This window comes from Hyperoodon ampullatus (assembly GCF_949752795.1).
Source record: "Hyperoodon ampullatus genome assembly, chromosome: 2".
NCBI lineage: Eukaryota > Metazoa > Chordata > Mammalia > Artiodactyla > Ziphiidae > Hyperoodon > Hyperoodon ampullatus.
The window spans coordinates 116,883,471-116,891,130 of record NC_136915.1 but is presented as its reverse complement, the minus strand read 5'-3'; the positions used below and the strand labels follow the sequence as shown (position 1 = coordinate 116,891,130).

General features: G+C 36.2%; 1 pseudogene across 1 annotated transcript; it reads left to right on the top strand.

Annotated features, from left to right (window-relative positions):
• The first annotated feature begins 3,548 nt into the window (after nt 1-3,548).
• LOC307068209 (olfactory receptor 6K2-like) lies at nt 3,549-4,492 on the top strand (annotated as a pseudogene). Its single transcript has one exon. The product of its transcript is annotated as an olfactory receptor 6K2-like (transcript).
• Nucleotides 4,493-7,660: the final 3,168 nt, after the last annotated feature.

The window sequence follows — 7,660 nt, the reverse complement described above, 5'->3', positions numbered from 1 at the left end:
TTAGGCATTAACGTCATTGACAATTGTACTAGACATAACTTTACTGAGCTTTGGATAAAGATAGAGTGTTCACTGGGGAAAGTCTAATAGTTTTTCTTTTTGGTTTCGATTTTCCTTACCTTTTCTTTTGCTAGGCCACATCTCTTCAATAGAATAGGGAATTAGACCTGAGTCTGCTGAGGGGCACTTTCTTGAACTAGTAGACCAGTTTAGTTCATAGGACCATAGTCACAAGATGTGGTGACTACTACTGAGGACAACAAAACTTATGGGAAAGATCAGATATGCATATGAAAAATCAAGAACACTTAAAAGGGAAAATTATCTTAAGAGGAAAAGATATATAGATATATAAATATTACAGGAAATAGAGTGATTAGAGATGTGGGATTAGCTTGTTAAAACTAGAAAAGACACATGTAGAATTTGGTTAGTTTAAAAAGGAGGCAGGTTGGGAGACTAGGATTGACATATATACACTAATATGTATAAAATGGATAACTAATAAGAACCTGCTGTATAAAAAAATAAATAAAATTAAAAAATTAAAAAAATATATATACATATATAAAGGAGGCAGAGCTTGGAAAGAACAAGAGGATATTTCAGGCAGGAAAGATTTCTTTCAGGAGTATTCAGAGACCAGAAAATGAAAGTGACATGTTTGGATTAATAACAGGTTTACTAAACTGGATTGGTAATGAATAATTTTTACAGCAACAGTAGGTAAGATGGCTTTGTTTTCTGCTGAAATAACAAAAAATTCGTTTCAATGCAATATTAAAGAAAGACGATGTAGTTGGGAGTTTGATGGGACTTAGTCACATAATCAATGAACAAATATATCTATAGCTAATACAAATAATAGACCATTAATAAAGTGCCCTTTCCTAATGCACACACAACACAAGGTTATTAATCAATGACAGACAAAAAGGGAGCTTATTTTTTCCTATCTCAGTGATTAGAAATGTGTTATCCTAGAGGATTTGAGATTGTTTCCTTTTTAAAGAAGGGACAATTTAGAGGAAGAAAATGATGAGAATGTAAAACTTAAGTATAGGTGTGGAAGGGGAGTCACATGAGTAAACTGATGCTCTAGCAAGATTAATCTTGAGGGAATGGAGGCTTGTATGAGAAAAGTAAGACCCTAAGCAGAAACATTTGGAAATCCATTACAATAGTGTAGACATTATGACTAGACATTGAATTAGGGGTAAGACAATGGAAATAAAAGATATTGGTAATACAGCAAAAAAAAAAGTTAAGCAGACTTTGATGATTAATTAGGTTTGAGACATGATGGGACAATAGATGCAAAAATGTGTAAAGTTGATATATAGAAGAACAAAAATAAGAAAATCAGCAAGGGAAATTGGTTGTGTGTTGGGGGTAAGGATGGTGTGTTAATTTACTAGGTCTGCTATAACAAAGTATCAGACTGAATGGCTTGAACAAGAATTTATTTTCTCACAGTTCTGGAAGCTAGAAGTCTGAGATCAAGGTTTTGACAGAGTTGATTTCTTCCAAGGCCTTTCTCCTTGGCTTGTAGATGGCTGTCTTTCCTTGAATTTTCCTATGAGCCTCCTTCTGAAACTGTGTCCATATTTACTCCTCTTATGACACTGGTCATATCAGATTAGGGCCCAACCTAATAACCTCATTTTAATTTAATTATCTCTTTATAGACCCTATCTCCAAATACAGTCACATTTTGAGGTATCAGGGTTAGAATTCCAACATATGAATTTCAGGGGAAGGACCCAATTCACTCCATAACAGGTGGAGGTGGCAAATTTAGGTCAAGGTGATGCATCTAAGTGAGAGAGTCCTAAAGAAAATGTGGGGCTCAGGACTGAGATACAAAACAAGGAATTCTGGAGTCACATTAATTAATGAGAGTTGAAAACCTAAGGAGCTGATCAATAATCTTTAATAAATGAGTTATCTCCGAAGAAGGGAAGATGGAATGAGAAACAAAGAACAAAGATAGAATTTTGTGTTATTTCCATAAACTTGGGAGGTGGAAGACAGAATAGACAATGAGGTAAACCTGTATAATGTAGTGTGGAATAGGCAAAAGAAGGAAAGACTTCCAAGGATTGGGTGATTGACCTTCAAAGGTTAGTGGCAACAAAGACAGAGGGAGGCCGTTGAATTTTCAATGAGAAAGCCATTGATATAATTTAAGAAAAGAGGCATGGAAAGTTGAAAGACAATTGATTCAAAGGGATTCAGGAGGGAATGAAGACAGTAAATACGTATTAACATGATAGGAAATAATGATGTTGATACAAAAGAGAGAAATAGTCTGAATAGAGATAGGACTTTCCTCTCAAGATAAGATTTGTGCATATTTGAGAGCAGAAGAGAGGAAATCATTAAAGAAAGTAAAATAAATGGTTCTGAACAGAAGATAAAGGAATAGGACAATATATTAAAATGTGTTGTACTTAAACTGTATTCTACAGAACACTACAGCTCTCTCTGTCCACCCAACCACCCAGTATAATTATACTAGAAAAGCTTTGCATTTATTGCTTGACATAGTCAGTTTCCATCTATTATTTCTTTTGACTAAAGGCTTCTGGTACAAAATACGTTTCATCTCCATTTTCCTAGAAGATGGAGAAGGAAAAGAGAGATGAAAGAAAGGATGTGTTATTTAGAGGCAGAAAAAAGAAGAAGATGGTGGAATTTATTAATGATGTCTGTCTTCATCATTAAAATATTCAATTAAATCATATGCTAAGAATCAGATGAGGGGCTTCCCTGGTGGCACAGTGGTTAGGAATCCGCCTGACGATGCGGGGGACATGGGTTTGTGCCCCGGTCTGGGAGGACCCCACATGCCGCAGAGCGGCTGGGCCTGTGGGCCATGGCCGCTGAGCCTGCATGTCTGGAGCCTGTGCTCCACAACGGGAGAGGCCACAGCAGTGAGGGGCCCGTGTACTGCAAAAAACAAACAAACAAACAAACAAAAAGAATCAGATGAGGAACTGAGAGCTTATAAGGAACAATTTTGAAACAGTTATGGGGAGATTGTTAGAAAATCAATATGACTTGAATATGGGCAAAAGCATCACCTTGCTATTTTTTCACTATCTCTTCTAGTTCTTTCTTTGTCTAAATGCAGTGGTTTTAAAATATGGTCCTCTGATCAGCAGGATTAGCATTCCCTGGAAATCTGTTAGAAATGAAAATTCTTTGACCCTACCTCACACCTACTGAATTAGAAACTCTCAGTATGGGGACCCGTAATCTCAGTTTTAACGAGCCCTCCAAGTGATCCTGATGCATGCTGAATTTTGAGGATCATTGGTCTAAAATACTGGCTGTGTTTTCTGACTGTATTTTTTCCCCATACTCCAATTTTAGTTGTAAGCATCTATGGAATATGGAATATTCCTTCTTCTTCTACAGCCCAAATACAGGGATTTATTCAGATGCTGGCATTTGGTAAGTGTACTCACTCTATGACCAATAGTAAACATCTCCTAGAAGGCTTGAGTGCAGTAGGAATTGAAATCCTCATTTCTCACCTGGAGATGGAGAGCCCCAATCAAACCACTGCTCAGGAGTTTATCTTCTGTGCTTTCCCTTATTCCTGGGGAGATCCTGTCATCTGTTTTGTTCCACTGCTCTTCATTTATGCTTTCATTGTTGTTGGAAACCTAGTCATCATCACAGTGGTCCAGCTGAATACTCACCTCCACACTCCCATGTACTTTATTAGCGCCCTTTCTTTCCTGGAGATCTGGTAAACCACAGCTACCATACCAAAGGTGCTGTCTTGCCTGCTTAGTGAGAAGAGTATTTCCTTAAGCAGTTGTCTCCTGCAGATGTATTTCTTCCATTCCACAGGCATGAGTGACGTTTTGTGGCTTTTGACTGCTACCTGGCCATCTGAAGCCCTCTTCATTATCCCACTATCATAACCCCTAAGCTATGTGCCCGGCTGACTTTAAGCTGCTCTATTTGTGGCTTTATCATGCCCCTCACTGAGATTGCCTGGATCTCCACACTGCTATTTGTGGCTCTAATCACCTTGAGCATATCTTTTGTGACTTGCTCCCAGTGCCAAGTCTGGCCTGCCTAGATACACAAGACATCATCATGATGCAGGCAGTGGATGTTGTCCATGCAGTGGAGATCATTACAGGTGTGATGCTCATTTTCATGTCCTCTGTTGGTACTGTGGCTGTAATTCTATGTATTCGTTCAGCTGAGGGTCATTGCAAGGCATTTTCCACATGCGTCTCCCACCTCACTGGCTTTCTGGTTTTCTTTGGCAGTGTGGATCTCATGTACCTACACTTCTCTGCCACCTACTCCTTATTCTGGGATACAGTCATTGCTCTGGCCTTTGTAGTTTTGTCTCCCTTCTTTTAACCCCATTATCTATCTGAAGAATAAAGAGATAAAGGAAGCTATAAAAAAGCACATAAGTCAAGCTAACATCATTTTTCATAAGACCAGCGACCTCAAGTAAGATCTAGTAGTTGGGAGTCTATATAATTGTTGGAGCATTTTTATCCTCAACTCTCTGCAATACGTCTTTTCCCATCAGCCTTTTGCTGAAACTGGTCTCCCAAAAGTCACCAATAAACTAAATTCACTAATAACTGAACTCAATAGTTTCTTTCAACCTTTATTCAATTTGACATATTTTGGATCTGACTTTTCTGATTAAGTTTTCTGCCACTCAATTTACTCAAGGTAAATTTAATTTGTGGAAATAATCTGGGTAAAAATTTACTAATTTTAACAGAGTCGAGACTTCTGTTTGTAAGGTATAGTAATTGAAAACCATTTTCATAAGATTAAGTTCTCTCCATGGTATTCCCAATGGATATACTTGAAGAATAACCCTAATTTCTAATTGAGTATTCATGTATTGATAAATAGCACTCTAAATGTTTTTCAGCAGGTTCTATTATGAATCCCTTGTATGATTTATATCTTGGCAGTACTACACACTATTGATTCCATGTCTGTGTCAATAACAGACACTAAGCCCTGTGTCTACCTGTATTGAGCCTGTGTGTGTCAAGTTAGTGGAGGCTGTTTTGCTGAACCCCAAATCAACTTCATTAATATCAATGACCACTAGAAATGAGGAGAATGGATAGGGCTCTTTAAAACTGACAGAGAGAGAAACCCCATAAAAGGGTTGGTTGCAGTTCTGTGGTAGTTAAGGACTATCAGGCCAAGAAGGTCACAGAAGAATATTCTAAGTGCAATAAATAAACAAACAAAAATCTTGGTTCTAAAAAAAAGTAAAGTAATATAACTAATCTATTCATTAGCTAATCAATATTTTTTCATGATAAATTGAAAAATGTAATCCTTGGTTTCACTATAATCAAATGTATTGTACTTATTAATTAAGCAATAATATCAATAAATATCTACTGATTAAATAAAAAAGTATCACCATACTGCATTCTGATTGTCCCAGACAACTGATCAACCATATTGGACAATAATGCTTCCCTTTCAATCTCTTCTCCCTTGGATTTCAGGATGTTGGACTCTTTATGTTTTTTAATCTTATTTTGTTTGAGGACTCTTTCTCTTGTGGATTCTTCTCTTTATACATGCTTCATAAAAGGTGTTTTTCTCCAAGACTCACACCTCATGGGGATGCAATAATAAAGCTGATTACTCTGCAAATGTTAGTAGATTTTCACTCTTCCCTAGCACACCTACAGGAATCCTATAGTAGTCAGCCTCACTTCCCCACTAGTGTGCCATAGCCATGCCCTCATCCTCACCCTTAAGTCTTATGATACTTAAAAGTCAGATGCAAAGACAGAAGTAAAGGGAAATGTCTTATAAGAAGAGGATAATGCTATCTAATAAAGAATTCAGATAGAGAAGAGAGAAAATGTGAGAAAAATCATAGGTTGTGGGTGGAGAGGTCTTGGTAAAGGAAAGTCTTCAGCAAGTAGGTTTAGTGTAAGAAAATAAGGGAAGAGGGCAAAAGGGATATGAGAAGTGTTGCTGGGTTTAAATAGTGTATGTATTTTTAATGTTCTTCATAAAACATGAGGAATGAAATTACTGATAGATTAATTATTTTAACTATACTTTTTAAGTGCAATATTATTACAGAATTGATATACATAAATCTCCATATGAAAGGGTTACACAGTTTTCTTATCTGTTTTGTCTGTTTTAAGATTTTGTAGTATATAATCAATTTCTCAATAAAAGTCTAATTAACAATCAAGTTAAGAAGAATAAAGGGAACTTTATTTGAGCCAAACTGAGCATTATAACCAGGGAGACAGGCTCTCAGAAAGCTCTGAGAACTGTTCCTCCTGTTAGAGGTCAAAGGCACAGTCAGATACATTTTTGAGACAAAGTATCATGCATCAAAATGACATATTGATATTTTACATAAAGTTCAGCAAGGATACATAGTCCTAGTAAGCAGTTACAAAACAAGCATCAAGTCATCATGACTCCCTAGAGAGTTGAGAAAGAACAATATTTTTTTTAAGAAGTTACATTGCTAGGGTCAGAAGAAAGGAAAAAAAAACAAACAAAAAAAACACCAAAACGATCTTTACGGTCCAGCAGACACTCCCATCTTTGAGAAGTTCTTTTTGATGTGTAATGCAGATACACACTGCACATTAAGGAGAGAGAGAGGAGGCCCAAATGGACACACAGAGAGAATTTTATGTTGAAAACCTCTTGTCCTGCCTTAAAATATAAAATTTATTTATCACTTTCCTAGTCCCTCAAAATTTATCATTGTCCCTAAAAATGTATATAGCTGAAACTACCTTTTTACATCCATACTTTCTCACCTTCTATCTGCTCTCCCAACTGAGACTACTTTATTTCTTAAAACTTAGATCTTATTGCTTTACTACGCTGCTTAAAAACGTTCTAAGATTAAATACGCCCTCACTCCAAATTGTGAATGTAATTTTCCTAGCTAAACTGTGTATCTGTGCATGCGTGCGTGTGTTCATGTGTGTTGAATAAAAAAGATTCCAAACTGAGAGAAAAACAAAAGGAAAAGAAACAGCGTACAGCAGTGTCCGATGGTCAAAAGTAAGGACACCATTCAGAGGGGAGATCACAGCGCTAATCTACTGGTGGAACTTCTTACAGTGATTTTTTTTGAATTCACATTGCTGAAGGTTGAGCAGTGAGTTCTCTCACACTGCTTCCCACCTCACCAGCCTGCTTATTATATTTGATGATATTTTGGGGAGAATATATTAAATAAATAAATAAATGAATGAAAGAATATATAATAACTTACTGAAAATCTTTCATAACTAATGAGGTATGTAATCTGAAGATGGCTATTTATGTTCACTGTTAATTATTTTCCATCATTTTTTTTAATATCAGAAATCTTATCTGCATGAACATATTGAACAATTAATTACTGAGCAAACTTTACATGTCAAGCAGTGTAGTAAGTTCTGGACAAAAATACAACCTCTACCTAAAAGAGTTTCCACTAAAGAATTGGAGAGGGCCATAAAAGTACAATATAAAAAGTAATAACAACAAAATTCATAAAATCATAGCAGGAGTAGTAACTGTGCTGGAAAATCAAGAAATAATTACAAAGAGAAATTGTATTTGTTCTGAGACATGAAAAATATTTATCATATACTTACCTTTGTTT